Source organism: Caretta caretta, chromosome 3, assembly GCF_965140235.1.
Source record: "Caretta caretta isolate rCarCar2 chromosome 3, rCarCar1.hap1, whole genome shotgun sequence".
NCBI lineage: Eukaryota > Metazoa > Chordata > Testudines > Cheloniidae > Caretta > Caretta caretta.
The window spans coordinates 175,812,123-175,835,877 of NC_134208.1; the positions used below are offsets into that span (position 1 = coordinate 175,812,123).

General features: G+C 40.5%; 1 protein-coding gene across 7 annotated transcripts in view; it reads right to left on the reverse strand.

The window, feature by feature from the left end:
* SRBD1 (S1 RNA binding domain 1) overlaps positions 1-23,755 on the reverse strand; it is a 233,433-nt gene that overhangs the window by 112,774 nt on the left and 96,904 nt on the right. The gene's annotated exons all lie outside the window — the stretch shown is intronic.

A 23,755-nucleotide genomic window follows, 5' to 3' on the forward strand; every position in this document is an offset into this window, starting at 1 on the left:
TTCTGAGAGCATCCTGTAAGTACTTAAATGTAATAAAAAAAGATATTTTAAGTATTTGAGCAATTTTGTTCTGAGATATGCAACCTGATCTCTTCTTTGTTAATACAGAATGGGTTTCAACAACATGGGTGACACTTGTGACACCTGCATTAGCAAACAGGTTTTCCTAAAACAACACATGAAAGTTTGGAGAATATAGCACACCTCTGCTAAACTTCTGATTTTGAGGAATTTGAAAGTTTCCTAGATAAAATCTTTCAATGGTTACTTTACAAAACCAAGTAACTAGTACCGGATTTTCTCATCTTATTTTTTCAATTAGCATTCCTATTTGAAAAACAGTGCAAGAATTTTTTGCACAATACTAAAAACAACAAGTGAGAAGGTTGTATGAAAAGTTTTTATTTCCTACCATCAGAATTAAATAGATTAAATAAATATTCCTTAATATTAGAGTTAAATAAGATTATTAATTCCTTCCCATTTTGATGTAAGGCTAAGAATCTGTAATTTAGGTAAGACCTCTAGCTTACTAAACTAATGTAGCAAACTGTAAAATTATGACACTGGAATCCTCTATTCATTCATCTATGAACCATGCCCTCAGCACATTCCTGTAAAGAGAAGAACGATCAGATATCTGTCTTCATCTTGTCTGAAAACGATGACATTTTTCAGTACGAAAAGGGTCCAAATGGCAGGTGTCAAAGAGTTTTAGCTTCACACGTGGTGCTAGGAGGCAGAAAAAACAACAGCAGCGTGTGGCCATGTCAGAGCTACACAGTAGCTGCTGTACGAGTGCATATCTGAAAAGAGCAAACCTCACAGTCTGTTAAATCAATCTAGTGCCAGATGCTGTTATCAGAACAAAGCTGGTGCTATGGATTCACCCCAGGAGAAATAAACATCCCAAGTCAGTAGCGAAAAGCGAAGACCTAGTATGGCACCTCTCGAGCCTAAAGGTGACAGTTACCTGCATGTGCCCTTATTGTTTTTTATTGGCAGTTTGTGAAAACAGGTTCTGTCATCGCTCATAAGGCAGTTTGACTTGAAGCACCTCTCTCTGTTGCAAATACTTATATAAATATGAGCTTTCATATCTAAACTCTACCTTCAAGTTAATCATCCAACTAAAGCCATACATCTATTTGGCTTTTACTTTCACAGTTAAATACTGTAATAAAGCAGAATTTTAGAGATGGAATTTTAGCCATTTTTCTTTCAATCCCCTCCACTTATTTTGCCTAGGCACTGGAAAGGTAACATGGGATAATACTATCATACACTGCCTTACCAAAACAAGTAAGGTAAGTAAAGAATGGAATCAGAGCAAAGTTTCAACTTCTAACTTCTTCAGCTTTGTAAATTTAATTTGGCATTAGCCATTAAAATACACAATAGGTCCTTAAAAAAAAAAAAAGTCCCTTCCAAACAGTATGTATGAACATTCACACAATAGAACATGTATTCACACATTTAAAAGTGCTCTGAAAAAATTACTGATTAATAGTCAATTAATATTATTCAGCAATTTTAATTGGAAGAGAGCAAGAGAGATACTCAAAGGGCCTCAGGGTTGATGTTACGAATAAAGGCCTAAAAATTCAGTACAAATTGGTTGAAACTATCATAAAGAACAAAATTGTCAGACACATAGATGAACGTAATTTGTTGGGAAATAGTCAACATGGTTTTTGTAAAGGGAAATCATGCCTCACCAATCTACTAGAATTCTTTGAGGGGGTCAACAAGTATGTGGACAAAGGAGATCCAGTGGATATGATGTATTTAGCTTTTCAGAAAGCCTTTGACAAGGTCCCTCACCAAAGGCTCTTAAACAAAATAAGAACTCATGGGGTAAGAGGGAAGGTTCTCTCATGGATTGGTAACTGGTTAAAAGATAGGAAACAAAGGGTAGGAATAAATGGTCAGTTTTCAGAATGGAGAGAGGTAAATAGTGGTGTCCCCCAGGGATCTGTACTGGGCCCAGTCCTATTTAGCATATTCATACACGATCTGGAAAAAGGGGTAAACAGTGAGGTGGCAAAATTTGCAGATGATACAAAACTACTCAAGATAGTTAAGTACCAGGCAGACTGCGAAGAGCTACAAAAGGATCTCACAAAATTGGGTGACTGGGCAACAAAATGGCAGATGAAATTTAATGTTGATAAATGCAAAGTAATGCACATTGGAAAACATAATCCTAACTATACATATACAATGAGGGGATCTAAATTAGCTGTTACCACTCAAGAAAGAGATCTTGGAGTCACTGTGAATAGTTCTCTGAAATCATCCATTCAATGTGCAGCAGCAGTCAAAAAAGTGAACAGAATGTTGGAAATCATCAAGAAAGGGATAGATAATAAGACAGAAAATATCATATTGCCTCTATATAAATCCATGGTATGCCCACACCTTGAATACTGGGTGCAGATGTGGTCGCCCCATCTCAAAAAATATATACTGGAATTGGAAAAAGTTCAGAAAAGGGCAACAAAAATTATTAGGGGTATAGAACGGCTTCCATATGAGGAGAGATTAATAAGACTGGGACTTCTCAGCTTGGAAAAGAGGCGACTAAGGGAGGGCGATATGATAGAGGTCTATAAAACCATGAGTGATATAGAGAAAGTAAATAAAGAAGTGTTATTTACTCCTTCTCATAATACAAGAACAAGGGGCCACCAAATGAAATTAATAGGTAGCAGGTTTAAAACAAACACAAGGAAGTATTTTTTCACGAAATGTACTGTCAACCTCTGGAACTCCTTGCCAGAGGGTGTTGTGAAGGCCAGTACTATAGCAGAGTTCAAAAGGGAGCTAGATAGATTCATGGAGGATAGGTCCATCAATGGCTATTAGCCAGGATGGGCAGGAATGGTGTCCCTAGCCTCTGTTTGCCAGAAGCTGAAATTGGGTGACAGGGTATAGATCACTTGATGATAACCTGTCTGTTCATTCCCTTTGGAGCATCTGCCATTGGCCACTGTCAGAGGACAGGAAACTGGGCTTGATGGACCTTTGGTCTGACCAAGTATGGCCGTTCTTATGTTAATTCCATTTCAAAACATGACACCTCCAAAGCCTGATACACCTTGTATTAATTTTACAATTCAAGGCCCTGCTGCTGCAAAACCTTCATACATGCTTAGCTTCGTGCAACTGAATAGTCCCAATGACTTCACTAGGACAATTCGTGTTTGACAAGGGAAACACATTCACAGGTATTTTCAGGATCAGGGCCCAAACAAGATTCCATCTAGATTCCCAAATCATAAAAGCTACCCAACCAGTTAGAATATTGACAGTCTCTGGTCAAGAGAAGACAAGCACCAGGGGAATGCTGTGTGTTAATGATCAGATTTAATATTTATTTATAGAGGGGCTTTTTTAAAAAAATGCACTTATACATATTCTAAACACATCAAAAATAATCAGTTAATCTAAAAAGAAATTAACCAAAAAATTATTAGATTCTTCCCTTCAGTTAATCAATTTACCTAATGACTCTATCAACACCCTTCCAGACTAAGGAATCCCATCCATATGCCCATCACTGTTCTTCCCAGTTCACAAAAACCTGGGACAGAAGATGGGCCTTGTAGAAGTCAACAGAACAAGAGAGGCAAGTTTCAGAGCAGAACACCTATCACTAACCACGTCCTGCCAGCAGCTCTTTCTCAATTAAACCAGGGTGATCCCAGCCCAAGCACCATCAGCTATGGTGATGTCAACCGGAGTGGTATCACACATAGGGAGAGAGTTGCTCTCTCAAATAGCTAGCCGCAAACCATCCTGGGCCAACCCTGAATGACAAATGGCAAGTATATTCTTACAGTTCAGGAGCAGGAAAGGAACCTTTGTTAACTTGACTGTTTTTATTACTATTGCTGTTGGAGAGAGTTGTCCATTACAAATGGCCTTGCAGCAGCATAACTCACTTCCGTGCAATACTGTACGGCTCGACCCCTGCAAATCTTCCCTGGCATAAACAGCCCTTACTCAAGTGAGCGGCTGTACTGAATAGTCCTTACTCATGCAAATAACCATAATTTATGAACAAGTCAGAAAAAAAACTGGATTATTGCAAACATACCCAGTGGTTCCCATCTGATATGATCGGTAACAGCTCAAGGGGAAATGAAAAAAAGTTTGCCCATAAGAAGTAGTTTGTGTGCTGCAGTCAACTCTTCCCAGTTTCCCCTACCCAAGAACAGAGGCAACCCTGGTGTCCCCTTGTCCCTTCTCTACTCAGAAATATGCCTGCTAGGGGCATGAAGAGCAGGGTAACGATTTAAAATTTAATAGGCCTACTTGCATTAGCAAGGACTTTCAGATTAGAGCCTGTATTCTGTATAGCATCCTTCCTGCAAAAGGTACGTGTAAGGATTCAAGTTTGAAATCCTTCACTCATATGCCAGATAGCATTTGGATATGCTGCACTGGTAACTTTTAAAACTTTCTAAGTCTCCACTGCCATTATTAGTCATGATTTTCTCGTGGGGCTCTATATCCTTGCTGCCTGGCATAAGATGCATATAGTTCCTACAGCAATAAAAATTAAATAAATAAATAAAATAATAAAGTCCAGAAGAGAATTAGAGCGAGGGGCCAGATGGAGCCTTGAGCACCCAAACAGCATAAAGTAAAGTAGATGGAGCCCATGCTGGCCTTTCCATATGTTCAGGAAGAAAAAGAAGCCTGCCCAAAAACCTCTTCATTTTGATATGTTGTGCAAGACATCCATCTTTGTTTATTTAGAATAAGAGCTAATTAATTTGTTAATTGCATTTCACAGAGGAACTCAAATTCAGTCAGATCCAACCGTGCATTCAACCAGTGTTGTATACAGGGAGTGAACTTATCCAGACAAGCTGTAAGAATATGCTTTTAAGTTGTCACAGGTGCCCTGAGGAACTGTTTTTGTTTGGAGGCTGGATAATTCAGATAGTATGAATGTAGTGGCTAAAATGCACCTACTTATACTGGACAAGAGGTTGGTGCTTAATGTCATGTTAATTTTCATGAAGACTTAGTCCACTGAGTGCAGCAATAACTGGACAAGACCACAACATATGGATCAACGTGCCTCTTGGGGAGTTGCACCTCCAGCAATTGTCATTTTCTTTAACACTCATGCTAAATATTCTGGAAGGAGCCCAACAAGGATTTTGGTGTGGATTCTATAGCCTTGATTCTTAAGAAATACTGCCCTGCAGCTTTGCTTTTCTGATTCAGGCTTTATACTACTTTTTTACAATAATTTGATCTCCTGATGGTATCCAGCAAGATCTCCTTATCTTTTTGCCTTATTTAATATATAAAATACCAGAGTCTGTGGAGAATCTGGGACTTTCCACAAAGGGAAACCCATTCACAGGTATTTTCAGGATCAGGGCCCAAACAAGATTGCATCTAGATTCCCATATCATAAAAGCTACCCAACCAGTTAGAATATTGACAGTCTCTGGTCAAGAGAAGACAAGCACCAGGGGAATGCAGTGTGTTAATGGTCAGATTTAATATTTATTTATAGAGGGGCTTTTTTTAAAAAAAAATGCACTTATCCGTATTCTAAACACATCAAAAATAATCAGTTAATCTAAAAAGAAATTAACCAAAAAATTATTAGCAGTTTTAGGATTCTTGCAGGAGATCACAGAGTTTAGGGCTTCTCCATGATCTTTAGTTGAATGAAGATATTATAGAGAAACTGGGAAATCTTCTTTGGGTCATGGGTAGGAGGAAAAGCTTATAGAACATGGTAAAAGGTGTGGTTAATTTTTCTAGTGCTGATCTTGATATCTCTTGCCTCTCTTATAGGTAGGATACATCTGGAAAATTCTTCCTTTTCCATTTCATAGGTTAACCACCTCCTGCTTTTATCCTCTGACTCAAAATACTTCTGATCAAGGCTGAATAAAGCAAATAGTCCTGTGTGGAAACTTTATTAAATTCACACATTGGTATCCTTTCTGAGTGACTGCCTCAATGTCTTTGCTAATAATCAGATATTGCTCCCTGTTCTTAATCTCAGTTTGGAGTCTAAATTTCCTGGGCTTCATTTAATATAAAAAAATTAGAAGAAGAGGGCAGACTAACCACTCTGACATGGCTTTTAGAGCCTCCTACTTGTGGATTTGTGGATATTCCATGTTTATATTGCTCAGCATAAAAACGTATCCCATTTTGTCTGTCAAGTGAATTGCTGCTGTTTATTGGAAATAAGTGATGTGATGAGGCAACAGCTAGTGTTTTTCAGAGGTGAAGCACATAAATCAATTAAGAGAATAAAGCATCATGGGATAAAAAGGACTTTACCTACAGCAGAGAAAATTGCCGGGTATAATTTACTAAACAGCGAGAAATTAACAGGATGTAAGTCAAGAGCCAGGTGTTACATGAAAACAAAAAAAAGGGAACAATCCAGTATATATGTTTAATGTTCAGTATGATGGCAAAATGATTAGCAGCATCAGGCTCAGAATTTCAAGTTAAATTCACATCAATTTAGAATATTGCATTTTAAAGTTCAAACATGTACACAAAGCTGAAGTAACAGCCAAATCACCACAACCTCCAAAGCAAAATTCTGACTGATGAGTTTAAGGATTAAATATATTTTTTCTTAAGTTACTTTTCTGAGGAATGCATCTAAATGCAGGGAGACTTACTTACATGTCTGTAGAGCCACAGATACAGATTTGGTGCTTTACTCTTAAATTATAATTTTTTCTACTTTTAGGCCTCCAGGCTTCTTTCATGTCTTCTCTAGTACTCCTCACTGTCATTGTTTTAAATATTGTTTTTTGCTGATATCATGCACATCTGCTGGGTGTCTGCAGTAACAGATGCTGATCTTAATCCAATACATCTCCATACAAAAGCGGGCTACATATCAAGCAACCTAACTCCTACCATTGTTTCATCCTCCCACCATATAAAACAAAGGATAAATTCTTATTTTGAGTTATACACAGAAGTGCACACAAACAGAATCTATGCACAGTGAACTTTCATTAAGTCAATATTTCTCTAAAAATATCAGCAGTAAAAAAAATAAAAATCTGACACCAATTAATTTTGTAAATTGCAGAAGTTTTGCTAAAAAAGCAACCAGAAGAAAAAAAAATAGATAACTCTTAAAAAAAAAACTGGATTTAACTAGTAAAAATGCCTGGATTTAATGAGTTTAAAAAAAAATAATAATTTGTTCCTTAAGATTTCGAGGAATCTACATTGTAGGCTTTCCCTGAATTATATCGCTACAATTGGCATAAACGTAGGCTGAAAGAGATTTAATTTTAAACACCTATTTTCATCCCTTAATAAACTCTCTTAAAAATGTTTCTGGAGTAAAATCTACCGTCATAAAGCTATGCTTAGTTCCTAGGCTTTGTTTAAGTGTGTATGTGGGTGGTTTTTTAAGTGTAAGTTAGCCATTTTTGAGTTATGCAAATATGAAGAAATATAGGAAATCCATTACAAAATTGAAGTGTTTTTTTGTCTTCAGATAATACAAAACACAGCCTGATTTTGAAAAGAAATTTTTACACCAGTTTGTGAAAGATATTGGCCAGTGTGTTTTATAGCACATAGATGTCTAATTACCCTTTGGGGCCTGCAAATACAGTAGATAGGCTTCCAAGTGTTGTAAAATGCACCAGCATTTATTTGCAGATACAAAGCCAGAAGGTGAGTGAAGGTTTTTAATCACAGCCATATATAGCTTTTGTTTTTTTAAATATGCCTTTGATGTGTTTCAAGGCATTTGGTTCACAATTAAAAGGAGTTACCCATTATTTAAAATGAAAGCAGCAATGAAAACAAAGTGCTATGAACCAGTCTTTTTCAAGCATGACAAAGGCATGCACCCTCACTGAGGAATAAGCCCACGCAAAGAATGAAGTTTATAACTCATTTTTAACTGGAAAGCAACCACACTTCAAAAAATGTTCCAGGACACATACCCACTCCTACCACTCACCCACTCAGTGGGGATCCAGGTGCAGCTGGTTGGGGCTCAGTGGGGTGGGGATCCGGGTGGCTCGTCAGGGTGGTCCAGGTGCAGGGGGAGTGGGGCTCATCGGGAAGGTCTGGGTATGAGGGGGTCTGTATGCACAGGGGTTGGGCGGAAGGGGGAGCAGCTCCCTGTACAGGGATCCCTCCCCCTGCAGCTGATGAGCTATGGGTGCAGGAAGTGGCAGGGGGGAGGGTGAGAAGAGGAGTTTGCAGAGCTTCCTGTAGCCGGGGGAGAAATCTGGGGGTGGGTCTGACCTGGTTCTGGATGCTATGCATGGGAAGAGGAAGTCCCAGCCTCCCCAGCCCAGCTGTGACTACCAGCCGAGCCCAGCGCAGGGCAGGAGCCACCATCCAGGTCTTCCTCAGTCCTGCCTCCTACCCACCAGTGATTTACCTGTCTGCCGGTTGCTCTGGGCACCTGAAACATACTGCTGGGAAGGGTCACACGACTGCTCTTGTGGCTTCCCTTTGCTTTACCATCAGAAAGTAATTTTTCTGTGGGAAGCATAGAAATCTGCGGGGGACATAAATTCTGTGCATGCATAGTGGCTCAGAATTCCCCCAGGACAAACCTACAGGCATTCTGTCTGATTCAGACAGAATGCCTCCAAGTGGTTTGAGGGAAGTGCATGCCAGAGAGGAGCCTGTGACACCCTTTAATAGAGCACAGCATCTATACCCCCAAGCACCAGCTCAGTACTGCTGGCTAGTATAGTATGGCAAAGCCAATGACCTTTGCTCACCCCGATGGCCCCATTAGGGAGCCTCATGCCATCAGTGGCATTAGACTCTCTTGGCCCCCTCTCTGACATAAGTACAAAAAGAGTATCAATGAAGTCTACACTAGAAAACTCATCTGGTTAAAATTAAGTGCATAGTTGAGTGCTTTCTACTGGACCGGGAAACTGATTCTGGTGTTCAGGAACTATAAGAGCGAACACTGTCTGGTGTTAACACTAGGTGTAAAGAGCACATGAAAGCTCCTGGTGTCTTCCATCCACCACTATGGCTAGATGAGAGTGCAAACATCAATGGAAAATACAGCATGCCCCCCAAGAGAGCCATACATTTCCAGGTGAACTTCAAAGCTTTTAAAAATATTTTTCCATACTGCTTGGATCCCAAATCATTAATAGAATGCATATAAAGGTTTTAATATTAAGGGTCTGATTCTCAATATACTTCAACAGAATTGGTACTCTTGAATTATTCTGGTACACGTGAGAGGAGAATCTGGTTCTAATAATACACGCACATTTTACATACAAAGTATTTGAAAATCATTTTTTTCTAATTACCTGAAAGCTAGTGAGCTAAGGCTCTGTTTAGGGATGTGTATACCTTTTGAATCAAACCCTGAAGCCAGACAAGCCCCAGAAAACTGCAAATGAAGCTTAAAATTACTAAAACCTGCAAAATGGAGTCCTTTGATTTGGGTTCACTAAAAATTGTGAAACGAAACCAGCAAGTTTCACAGATCCATACTTCTGCATTTCTTCTACTATTGCTGATAACATCCCCATCATGGAAAACTCGCCTGGCTTACAGGATTTGGTGGTATCAACTGTTGCAAGTAAACAAGGAATCCCAAACTTGCATCTTGACAGGCAGATACAGGAGAAACTGATTAACAAATGTGCTTTTCAAATGTATAGCAGATGCAATCTTATACTCCCTTTATATATTCTATTACTGCTATGAGATCTTAAACAGGAGATCTGTTTTAAAAATTAAAGCATCTTCTTTGTAATGAGTGCAAATATTTAATATTTTAGACCTAACACTGAGCCCTGGTCTACACTACAAACTTATGTCAGTATAATTGCATCACTCAGGGTGTGGGGTGGGCTTCTCCCATTGACATAGCTACTGCCTCTCAGTGGCACCAGAAGCTCTCCCATCAGCATAGCAGCATCTTCACTTAGCGTTGAAGTGTAGAAAAGCCCTAAGTAAATGGTAGATTAGCTTTTTCCTAGTGCTTTCCAAGTGTTAGAGGTGGACTGAAAAGCAATCATAATTAACGTTTTATTGTCTACTTTGAATGGGAAATTAAAATCTTTTAAATGAATTATTACAACATACATATACATTTACTACATATTTTATTTGTTAAAAGTTACAAGAAACTCTTAATAGCAAAGGCTTTAAAACTTCAGCTACTGAGAATCAAAGTGTAATCATCCTATCTTCTTCCTATTGATCAGGTAAAGAGGCATGATATTTGAAATCCTCTCACCATCAGAAAAGTTGTACTTCCTATTGCCACAAGTAACCCCTAAATAATTACTGTATCAAAGACTCTTATCTTCCCCCCAATCCCTCCTTCCCCCATTTTGCTGTTGATAGTCATCTATACTTCCTGTCTCATGCATACCCTTCTCCAGGACCTGCAAAAAGGTATAAGCAGTAATAGCTGCGAAGACTGAAAAGGCAGCAACAGATACATACAGAGAGAGGTAAAGAGAAGGGCGCAGTGAAGTGGATCAGAAAATTTTTAGAAATGTTATCTGTGGACCTGTTCAAAATTAATTTCTAAACACCATAGAAAAGAAAAAAAGCATCCTTATTAAGCATGTCTTTTAAAAAATAAATCTTTCAAACTCAAGACATATTAAAAGGGTATACTATCTGCTCATTGAAGTTAGTCAGTTTCAAACATTCAATCTGACAACGTCCCTTTAAATTTACTTTTTCATTAGAATACTCCAGTAGATGTAACATTTTCTCCAATATTAAAATGATTATCACTTTTCTAACACAAGGAATGCAAGAATACCCGAGCCTGATCTACCTCAATGTGATACACTAACTTCCAGAAAAAACATTTCACAAAATGTGACAAAATATGCTTGAGGTGTGACTATGTTATAAAGAGAAACAAACCAGGACCAACAAAAAATTTTCACTGCATCAGTGATCTCACTGAAAACTTACTCCAAAGTACATTTGCTACAGCAGAATATCATAATCCTGACAAGAGAATAATCCAGTGAAAGCATGTCTAAATTGTTTCCCTGGAATATTTCCCATCAAGTTCAAATGTCAGAAAACATTTTATCAAAATGTTAACTCCAGTGTAACCTACCCAAAAGTAATGAGCAACCACTGATTAACAGGAAGGTTGCTTTACCTACAGAAGAGTTTTAAAATGAAATATGGCAATTAGTTCTGAGAGATATTTTATTTGAAGAGTCAATTTAATATTAGCAATAACCATAGTTGCATATGGATGAGTTGATACTTTAAAATTATTTGTTTATGTAGAAGTGTACAAGTGAAAATTGAGCTGTTTGGATAGAGAGATGTTTGATAACCTTATAAAAAAGGAATGAGATACAACTGATATATTTCATGCAGCTACAAACTACTGTGATATTAAATCATTACTCAAATTTGCTTTTAGGATTTAATAGGTGTTCCAAGGAATAGAAAATCCTCCATGTAACTGATTCAGAGAATGGGTAAAGGGACATGATTAACAAACTTCTATCTTTACCTTCTTCTCTACTAAGCAGTAAGACCCAAGAACAGAAACACCCAAACGAAAGGGATGAGAGTAAAATTCCCTCATTTGTCCCAACGCTCCCTAGTTTACTTACACAGCACACTTGACAGCATTGTCTGTGTCAGTTCACTTAGGGTCTGATCACTACAAATGAATTGAATGGGCATTTTGCCTTTTACTTTACTGAGAGCAGGACAGGACCCTGAAACAGATTAAACTGACTATGAGAGCCTTTCACACAGCAGCAAGGGAGAGAAACACTGGAAAAAAATGAAAATGTGGTTGTGAGACAATCAAAATAATTTTTTTTTAAGAACTGTTCTAACTTTCAAGTTTCCAGAGTTCTTTTTTAAGTAGCTTGCTGTCACAGAGGGCCAGCCTCCAGAGTCACTTGCCCAGAGTCACTGTTATCTTCGGATAGAGAGAATGTAAATAATAAGTTAATATCTTAATACAGTGGTTCCCAAACTTGCTCCACCGCTTGTGCAGGGAAAGCCCCCGGTGGGCCGGGCCGGTTTGTTTACCTGCCGCATCCGCAGGTTCGGCCGATTGCTGCTCCCAGTGGCCACGGTTCGCTGCTCCAGGCCAAAGGGAGCCGCTGGAAGCAGCACAGGCTGAGGGACGTACTGGCCGCCGCTTCCAGCAGCTCCCATTAGCCTGGAGCAGTGAACCACGGCCACTGGGAGCCGTGATCGGCCGAACCTGAGGACGCGGCAGGTAAACAAACCGGCCCAGCCCACCAGGGGCTTTCCCTGCACAACTGTCTTAATATTATTACTAAATAGCTGTATTTACACACTGGATCTTATGTTCATCATCATCACAAAAAAATGGGTCATTGCTCCTATGATTTTATTTCCTTAAATGCCAAACCAAATGTAAATTCAAAATCCATAATGTGTTGCTTAAAGGAATGCTGTCAGAGCAGTTTATATTCTCATAGATTTTAAGGTAAGAGACCATTAGGTCATTTAATGACACTTCCTACATAACACAGGCCATAGAATTTCACCCAGTTATCTCTGTGAACTGACCCAACATCTTGTGTTTAACACATCCCTTGGAAGTTTGTTCCAATGATTAATCACCTTCGCTGTTAAAAATGCGTGCCATATTTCTTATTTGAATTTGTCTGGCTTTACCTCTCTGCAATTGATTCTTGTTAAATCTTTCTCCAATATGTTAAAGAGTCCACTGGGATCAGATATTTCTGCCCATGAAGATATTTAGACACTGATCAAGTCACCACTCTTTCTTATTTTCTTTTAATCTTATTTAGCAAAATGGAAAGAAGTTTCCACAGTAAGTCTTATTATGCTTAAACAGTTGAATTGAATTCTATATTTACTTTATAAATTATTTTTATAAACTAACAAATTTGTCTAAAATGTAAATAAGATTTTGGTTAACAATTGAACTATATGAGGGAAGATAACCCAAATGGGATGAACTGGTTAAAAAAATTATTGATATAACTTGTAGAAGAAAATATATGTACTTACTAGGGCTGTCAATTAATCGCAGTTAACTCACATGACTAACTTTAAAAAACTGTGATTATTCGCAGTTTTACTCACACTGCTAAACAATAGAATACCAACTGAAATTTATTAAATATTTTTGGATGTTTTTCTACATTTTCAAATACATTGTTTTCAATTACAACAGAATACAAAGTATACAGTGCTCACTTTATATTATTTTTATTACAAATACTTGCACTGTAAAAATGATAAACAAAGGAAATAGTATTTTTCAATTCTCCTCATACAAGTTCCAAAATGCAATCTCTTTATTGCGAAAGTGCAACTTACAAATGTTGATTTTTTTTTTGTTACATAACTGCACTCAAAAAAACAATGTTAAACATTACAGTCTACAAGTCCACTCAGTTCTACCTCTTGTTCAGCCAATCCCTAAGACAAACAAAATTGTTTACATCTACGGGAGATAATGCTGCTGGATTCTTATTTACAATGTCACCTGAACGTGAGAACAGGCGCTCGCATTGCACTTTCGTAGCTGGCATTACAAGGTATTTACATGCCAGATAAGCTAAACAATAGTATGCACTTTCATGCTTCGGCCACCATTCCAAAGGACATACTTCCATGCTGAGGACTTTAAAAAAAAAAAAAATTCATTAATTAAATTTTGACTGGGGCGGGGGGGAGATTAGTATGTCTCCTGCTCTGTTTTACCCGCATTCTGCTATATATTTCATGTTATGGCAATCTCGGATGATGACCCAGCACATGTCCACTTTAAGAACACTTTCACTGCAGATTTCACAAAACACAAAGAAGGTACCAATGTGAGATTTCTAAAGACAGATGCAGCACTCAACCCAAGGTTTAAGAATCTGAAGTGCCTTCCAAAATCTGAGAAGGACGAGGTGTGGAGCATGCTTTCAGAAGTCTTAAAAGAGCAACACAGAACCCGAACCACCAAAAAAGAAAATCAACCTTCTGCTGGTAGCATCGAACTCAGATGATGAAAGTGAACATGCGTCGGTCTGCACTGCTTTGGATCGTTATCGAGCAGAACCCACCATCAGCATGGACATATGTCCTTTGGAATGATGGTTGAAGCATGACGGGACATATGAATCTTTGGCGCATCTAGCACATGTGCCAGCTACAACGACATGAGAACACCTGTTCTTGCTTTCAGGTGACAATGTAAACAAGAAGCGGGCAGCATTATCTCCCGCAAATGTAAACAAACTTGTTTGTCTGAGTGACTGGCTGAACAAGAAGTAGGACTGAGTGGACTTGTAGGCTCTAAACGTTATATTGTTTTATTATATTATATTGTTTTATTTTTGAATTCAGTTATCTTTTGTACATAATTCTACATTTGTAAATTCAACTTTCATGATAAAGAGATTGCACTAGAATACTTGTATGAGGTGAATTGAAAAATACTGGGTTTTTTTGGTTTTTTTTTACAGCACAAATATTTGTAATAAAAAATAAATATAAAGTGAGCATTCTGTGTTGTGCTGTAATTGAAATCAGTACATTTAAAAATGTAGAAAACATCCAAAAATATTTAAATAAATAGTATTCTATTATTATTAAACACTGCAATTAATCGCATAATTAATTTTTTAATCACTTGACAGCCCTAGTACCTACTGTAACACATAATACTGTCTCAACTCTTTATTCCTTATATTTTGTATATTTCACTCTCAACTATGAAAAAAATCATTTGTACTGCTTTTTAACAAAAAGTAACCGAAATGTAACCAAAAAGTAAATCATCAGAATGAGGTCAAACAGCTTTGCAAAAACCTTCTTTATGCTTGTACTCTGTTCACAATACTTGTTTTATTTCATCTTCAGTGAATTAATACCTCTTACAAACATTTTAATTTCTTACCATAAGAGCCTGCACAGATTTTTGTTGGCTATTTATGCTCTATTCTATAGAAGCTCCCGCTGGAAGGTCCTGCAACTGAATTTGATGTTCGACACTGCTAGCGCTTTTCAGTATCTGCTCTCAATGTGTTTCTTGCCTTCAAGTCTCAGACGATGACAAATGACATTCCCTCCACTTACTACATTGCTACAATCCAGGTCTGACAAGGAATTATTCTCAACAGTCACCTTCAATTACAAACTTTGGACAGCACAGACATCTAGTGCTAATCCCTTTTCAAACTGGAATAACCCACACAGTGGCCTTTGAGACGCACACCATGTCTATTTCTCTCTCTCTCATGTCCTGAGGGCATCAGATATACACTGAACAACTTCTGTTGCGATGGCTGCTTTCAGTGTCATTCGTGGAGCCTGTAAGAACGCCTCTCCTCCCCCCTCTCCACCCACACTTTCCTAGTAATAAAGTTATGAGAGTCCTGACAAGTAAGGTTGCCAACCCTCCAGGATTGTCCTGGAGTCTCCAAGAATTAAAGATTAATTGTTAAATTAAAGACTATGTCATGTGATGAAACCTCCAGGAATAAGTCCAACCAACTGACAAAGACACTTCTCAGTTTAAATATCATACAAAAATACACTGACCTGAGGGGCAGCATGGACAATACTCAGTTAGGGTTAGGAATAGGAGTTTTATGCCACTGGAAAGTCTCAGCTTTCTAGGGGGACACGCAGCACTTGCTTCTTAGTCCTGGAAGATCTCAAGCTATCAGAACTTGAAGTGATTATTTTAATGGTAATTTTTAGAAGTTTCTCAAATGTATAAGTAATTTTCCTCTCTCCCTCTCTAAGGCTTATACAGTTGAGCTCATGGTACTAAGAGAGTTTGCTAACAGCTGTGCAAACCATACTGTGAATGTGAAAATGGTAATTTCCTGAGGCTTATATCTTGACCAAATCTGAACACAGGGCAGTGTTGAAAAATTTCAGCTTTCTTTTCCAAACCACTATGGTATCAGATCCAAAAAAAAAGGGGGGGGGCATGGCGGAGGGGAGACTTTTTCAAAATTGACAAAACAGCATTTCCACCTCCCCCAACATTAATTTCATTCTTGAAAATGGCTGAACCATTTTTGCTCAATCATTTGAAACAAATTCTGCCTGAGGCAAAGACCCAGATGAGAATTTTCAGCCCACGAGGTTAAATTTTGTCAGTTATAAGCAACTTAAAAATGAAGGGCTATAACGGAAAGCGTCAGACAACTTAAACATTGCTGCTATCAATACCAACTATAATTGCACAGTTTAAAAATCTATTAAATGAAAAGAAAGCCTATCTAACAAACATCCCGCAACAACAGAGGTAGCCCAGTAGGAGCTGGAACACAGAAATCCAAACATGGTTTCACAAATGAATAGATACGAAGTTTGGCAGAATCTCAAAGTAAGTAAAAACATATCTGACATAAGTGAAAAATGCTTACTGTCCATTATGCTCTGGCAGTTTGTCTGCTTGAAGAAAAAGCCCAAACACACAGCCAGGTCAGGGACATAATGAAGGCTCAGTTTTTGCACTGCTCAGATGAAAGGATACATCTTGTATTTAGGTCACTTTAATTTGGATATTATCAGTATTAAATACTTTGTACATCTGCAGCCAGAGTCTGACACTTTTATTTAAATTAAGTAGGAACATGTTCCACAAGTGATCACACTGGAGCAAAGGAGATTACTCATGGATGGCAGCCTAAAAAATGAAGAATTCACCTTCCTTTGTCATGGTTACCAGGCCAAAACAACTCTTAAAAGTCTTGCTGGTTTCTCTAAACATGAGAAGGATATGAAATATCACAAATGTCTCTTGATTTACAAAGAGGCACTCTGAGATTGTCCTCATTTACAAACGTAACATTAAAAAAATAAATACTTCTTGGTTTCTTAAAGATTTTGGTGATTTGGCAGCAGCACTAGCATATAGGAGACCAACATTTGTTTCTCTGGACTGCTATTTCACACTTTGGGCCAGCATGTGCAGCGTTGTATGGTCACTGTGGCAAGGAGAAATATAACGAGCCACATTTTTCAGCAATGGTCCCCTGTTTTAATACTACAGATAAGAGTGTGCAACCATTTTGTACATTCAAACAGGCATTTAAACAAGAAGATAGAGGAGAAAGGACAAAAAATTCCTGTTCTTGCACAAAAATTGTTGCATGTGAAACTTTTACTACATGGTAAACACAACCATGCCCATTTCTGAAAGCACAAAACTGAAGGATGTGACTGAGACCAGCTGAAAATGTGATTCATTATATATATAGAAATGCATTCAGCTCCTCAAACAGCAAACAACAAGTAAAAAATGACCAGTGCTACCCTTCTGTTCATAGTCATGTAGCTGAGCAGAAGCATGTGCTCGAAGGCTGCCATTTGTGAAATGCCTCCCAAAGCTAAACATCGCTTTTTGAGCAAATGCCTCCCAAATGAAATGCCTCCCAAAGCTAAACCCAAGCAAAGAGTAGAGATAACACTTTTCATTGTTAGTGAGTGGACGTGCCTTCTGGGGGAAAATGAAAAACGGTTACCTACCTCTCATAGCTGTTCTTCGATATGTGCTGCTCACGTCCATTCCAAGTAGGTGTGCAGGAGCCACATGCACAGTCTGCCATCGGAAAGTTTTTCCCTAGCAGTACATGTCAGGTCAGCTGTAGAGCCCCCTGGAATCACACCTTTATGGCGGTGTATATAGGTCCCTGCCAACCCGCTGCCTCTTCAGTTCCTTCTTGCCGGATACTCCCACAGAGGGGAGCCGGATGGGTCATGGAATGGACATGAGCAACACATCTCGAAGAACAGTTACAAGAGGTAGGTAACCGTTTTTAATTCTTCGAGTGCTTGCTCATGTTGATTCCAAGTAGGTGACTCCCAAGCAATTCCCTGGAGGTGGGGTCAGAGTTCAGGGAATCGCTGATTGTAGCATTGCTCTGCCGAAAAATACATCATCTCTGGCCTGCTGTGTAATGGCGCAGTGCGATGTAAAAGGTGTGGATCGACGACCAAAGCACTGCCCTCCAGATGTCTTGGATAGGAGCTTGTGCCAGGAACACTGCTGAGGATGCCTGCACCCTTGTAGAGTGTGCTGTCAGTGCTGGGGGCAGGTATCTTTGCCAAGTCATAGCATGCCTGGATACAGGGTGTGATCGAAGAAGAGATCCTTTGGGACAAGACTGGGAGTCCCTTCATATTCTCCGCAATTGCAATGAATAGTTGTGTTGATTTTCAGAATGGCTTCGTTCATCCATTACTAGAGACAGCGAGGGTTGGGGCCTGGAGAAGGGCACTCCTGCACACACCGCTTGCGGGTTGAGCCATCACCCGAGGAACTCGATAACTGGGGGAGTAAGTGTGATAAATTAGTCTAGGCGATTTCGATTCGCCCTGTATACAGAGGCTAGCCAAGCCTGAAGAGGAGAGCGCTGCAGCCTGGCATGCTGTACTACATATGTACAAGCGGCGGTATGGCCAACCAGCTTCAGGCAATTTCGTGCTGTAGTGGCGGGGTATCACCTGAGGTCCTCTACGATGGTGCCCATCTTGAGAAAGCAAGTTTCTGGAAGGAAAGCCCTGGCTTGAGCAGAGTCCAGGAGAGCTCTGATGCACTCTATTCTCTGAGTTAGGTCAACTTTGCTACATTCAGTATGAGGTTCTGGAGTGGCCTTTGATTAGCCAGTCATCGAGATACGGGAATACTTGCACCTGCTGTTTCCGCAGGAAGGCTGCCATGACTGACATCCACTTGGTGAACACCCAAGGGGCCGCCGACAGCCCGAAGGGTAAGAACCATAAACTGATAGTGGGTGTTGACGACCACGAAGTGGAGGAACCATCTGTGGGACGGGACTATGGACACGTGAAAATACGCATCCTTCAAGTCGAGGGTGGTGTATCAGTCCCCCGGATCCAGGGAGGTGATATTGGAAGCCAGGGAGACCATGAAGAACTGCATCATCTTCATGAATTTGTTGAGGTTTCGCAGATCTAGAACAGGTCTGAGCCCACCCTTGGGCTTCGGGATTAGGAAATATTGGGAATAGAACCCTCTGCCCCAAATTCTAAAGGGTCCTCCTCTTCCTCCCCGAGTTGTAGGAGCATTTGCACCTCCTGCATGAGAAGTTGCTCATGAGAACAAGACTATCACAATGGACCCTTCTGACCTTAAAGTTTCTGAGTCGGGTCCCTGAAGAGGGACGGGGAATGAGGGTGGGAAGGTGGGAGGAACAGAATTGGAAAGAATATCCCAATTCTACCATGCTCAAGACCCATTGATCTGAGGTGATTTGTGCCTAGGCATGGTAGAAATGAGATAGATGATTCACAAAGGGAGGGGAAGGATCCAGGATCTGAACTGGTGCGTCGCCCCCAGGCACATCTTCAAAAGTTTGGCTTGGAGGCTAGGGGCTGCTTTGCTAAACCCTGGCCCTGGTTAGAGGAGGACTGAGAAGATCTCTGTCTGTTACTCCTGCTTCTTGCTATAGTCCTGCCTAGGAGAAGCTGGGTACAATCAGGGAGCAGGCTGCAGTTTAAAATGCTTTCTTTGGGTGGCTGGTGTATGAAGCCCCAGGGAATTCAGAGTTGCCCTTGAGTCCTTTAGTCTGTGGCGCTTAGTGTCTGTTTGCTCTGAAAAGAGTCCTTTGCAGTCAAAAGGCAAGTCCTGAATGGTCTGCGGGATTCCCGACACCTGAAGCCATGAGCTCCTTCTCATGGCTATGGCTGTTGCCATTGTATTGGTTGCAGAGTCCGCTGAATCCAAGGACACCTGGTAAGGAGGTCCTCACAACAACCCTGCTTCCTTGAGGACTGCAGCAAACTCCAAGTGGGAGTCTGATGGAAGTAGCTCTTGAAATCTGGATGTGTTCCAAGAATTAAAACTATAGTGGCTATGGACAGCCTGCTGTTTGGCAATTTAAAGCTGGAGCCCCCCCATAGAATATAGCTTCCTACCAAAGAGGTCCAGCTTCTCTGCCCCCTTGGATTTAGATGTTGATCCCGGTTGTCCCTGCCTTTCCTTTTAGTCAGCAGCCTCCACCACCAGAGTGCCTATCTGAGGGTGAGCGAACAGGTACTCATACACTTTGGAAGGCACAAAATACTTCCTTTCCACCCCTTTTGCCATGGGGGGCGAAAGAGTGGCGGGTGTTTGCCACAGTGCTTTAGTAGTGTTGTGGATGGTCTTAATGAGGGGCAAAGCCACCCTCGAGGGACCTTCAGGCACCAAAATGTCAACCAAGGGGTCAGTCTCCTTCAACACCTCCTCTGCCTACATGCCCAAATTCTGAGTGACCCGTCTGATCAACTCCTGATGGGCTCTGTTGTTCATGGCCGGCAGCATGGTAGATGTGCCTGCCACCACTTCAGAGGAGGATGAGGGTCTTCCTGCCCCTCTGGCTCGCAGGGATCCCCCTGTGCCGAAAAACCCTGAATGGTGCCAGGAGCGGTGCTGGTCTTTGGGCCCAGGCCCACCTCAGTACCAACCCAGTGCGGTCTCAGTGCTGGCCTCCGTGCCCATCTCTTGTCCCCGCGGAGGTTACCGGGCTGCAGATGTTGATGATGGAGGGGCACATGCCTCCAAAAACACTGACAAGGATCTGGACCCTTGGGGTTGGTGGCAGGCCCATGGGGTCCATAAGGGTCATTGGGCTAGTGCCTGCCACTGTGGTGGCCATGACATCATAGGCAATGGCTGCCCTTCCTGTTGTCTGGAGCAGTGCCCTGAGCCTCCAAGTCTGACGAGGACTCCAATCCTGGCCACCAGGGTGGTGCAGAGCGAGATGGTGCCAGGGAGCGGAGCTAACGTGAGGGCGAGCAGTGCCACATCATCGCCGGCTTGCTCCTAGAGGTCCCTAGCCGCCACAAAGGTGTCCAGGCGCAGAGGGAAGGTCTAAGTCTTCCTCCCGAGACTCCTGCAACAGGAAGTCTACTAGAACCAGACTCGACGTACCTCCCTGTGAGGCCAGAGTCAACGGTACTGGCTGAGCTGGAGCCAGAACAGGGTTTCCTGGCACAAGATGCACTCCGTTGGTGCCTCCTCATTCCACTGCTTTAGTGGGAGAGCGACCTCCGTCAGTCTTCTTTCTTTTGTGTGGCACCAGCGAATGGGAACAGTGCCAGGCACTCGCACAATAGGAGGTCTTCAGTGCTGGGGACTGGCGGTGCCGAAGGTCCCTGGAGCTATAGTCCTTTCTCGGCACCGCAGCCTCTCTTGCTGAGGCCAGCGCGCACCACACCAAAGTGCTGGGCTTGGGGTCAGATGCCGCTAGTGCAGGCTGGGGACAAAAGACGGACTCCATGAGGAATAGTTGCAGCTTAAAGTCCCTCTTCTTCTTAGTCCTTGGGCAGAAGCCTCTACAGATTTTGCACTTCAGTCTGACGGGCTTCCCTCAAACACTTGAAACAGGAGTTGTGTGGTCTCCCTTTGGCATATGCTTCAGACAGGACCCACATGGCTTTAACCCTTGAGACTGAGACATTCCCCGGTCCCCGTGAAGGGAAACGTGTGGGGGGAGAACCCCCAATTGCAACTTATCTAACTAAGAACTACTTGAACTAATACTAAGTTTTAAACTATTTACAGATACAACCAGAAAGAGTCCAGCTGGGGATTGTTTGTCATAGCAAGAGAAGAGCTGCTCCAATGACCGTCACTGGCGGTAAGAAGGAACTGAAGAGGTGGCGGGTCGGCAGGGACCTATCTTCACCGCCATGAAGGCGGGACTTCAGGGGGCTCTACAGCCGACCCGATGGGTGCCACTAGGGGAACAACCTTCCAACGACTGTGCACACGGCACGCGCGCACACAAGCGCACACACACACACACCCCAACTTGGAATTGACATGAACAAGCACTCGAACAAGAAGTGCTTTTGTGGGTTGCCAGTTTGTGCTCCTATCCTGCCTATTTCACCTCTTTGTTGTCCATTATAAGCTCTATGGGGCAACGCTGCCTTTTATTCTATTTCTAGCAATACAGAGTCCTCAGCTGGTTGAGGCCCCTAGGTACTACTGGAATGAACAGCCGATATGTGGCCATATAAGTATTATCCAAGTAGCACAGACTGGCTGTGATTACTGCTAGTCAACAGGACAAGGCTGCAATCATACACCCTGATGGTGGTAAACATTGTGTATCCTAAGTCATCCCCCCACCCAATACTTTACCAACAGAGTCCCAAAAATACAATTAGATTAAGTCCAATAGCAGAGGCTTTTAGATAGAAAAATCTCGTTAAAGCTCCAACAAATAAATAAATTATCAATAGTCTATTTTGTCAGCAATTATTTAAGAACTGTTTAATGTGTTTTTAACAATTGACTGTAGCAAAAACATTAATTTATAACACTGACTTATGTTTAGTTGTCCCATAGCAATTCAACGTAGTAACTCATGTAAGTCTGCCTTTACTCATTGAATGAAAAGTAGACTATTGATTAGACAGAATATAAAAGCTCTATTGGACGTAGCTATATTATGAACCAATAGACTAAATCATTTTATTATAAAAAAACCAAACTGGTCCTTAATCTATGGAACCTTAAAAAAAAAAAAAGAGAGAGAGAGATCTAAATAGGCTAATTTTGTTTCATTTTTAAAGTGTAGCAATTTAAGAGCTAGCAAATCAATTTTCTTCAAATTCAATAACAATCATTGTCTTCTATGATAAGACTTTGAATGCCAGGTTTCAGGCTAGAGAGATTACTATTGCCAACACAGAAAATCCTGAGGACAGTAAATTATGTTGACAAACTAAAAGTATTGAAACACTAGTGGACAGCACAATAGAATACCGTATAATTTTAAATGATGGCTACCTATGGATTAAACACATTTTTATGGATAGAATAACTAGCTGCCTTCTGTTTTGTGCAGAGCTTTTCAACAATTCTTTGTTTAATGCATTTTACTGGTACTTCGGGGTTTTAGACTGATTCTCCGAGCTTTCTGGAGTTAGTTGCTGCAGTTTGCTCACATATATAATCTTGCTCAGTGTATGCCTTCCAAAGCTCTGACCATCATTCCAACCAATCTCATGAGATCTGATTGACACACTTGTGGTGTGCTAAACAGCAAGCACTATCTTTAGCATCTTTCCTAGCCTATCACTAAGAAATCTCCGTCACTTGCAATTTTTTTTTGTTCTTTTATTTGTAAATATTTCTCTCATTTGCTTTCCCCCACCTTACTCCTTTCTGTTATTATATGTATAAAGTGCCCATCATTTTGGTATCTAAATGGTTTTTTTCCTCATGATGCGGTAGTCAATATGGGGTTTTAATTACCTACTTTTCTGTGGTATCAAATATTTTCTGAACAAACCCATACTATTTCCTACAACTGGTTACTCTGTAGATAATACCATACAATACAAATGTATCAGTGATTAGATGGGAAGGCCTTTTGGTCCCCCAGATTTGTAATCCAATATCTTTCTGAACATAGACACTCAGTTTCTAAAACAGAGCTATTTGAATAATAGTTATCTGATTTTTGAGACTGGCTTTGATATCAATGTATTTCATTGTAAAAATGTACGAATAATTGCCCTTGAATTCACTGTTGTATGCTTGGTAATATACAGGCTTAAAATCAGGGTGGATAAAAATCCCATGATTTTTTTTTTTAAATCAAAAATATTGGATTGTTTTATTTAAATCGGATTATTTTGACAAAATGCTTTTTGAGGGGAAAAACTATCTACAGATAGCTTTAATTAAGATATCTTTGAGTTATAATGTATCTCATCATGGAATAGGGATTATAAATTCTAATTCTATAGTATA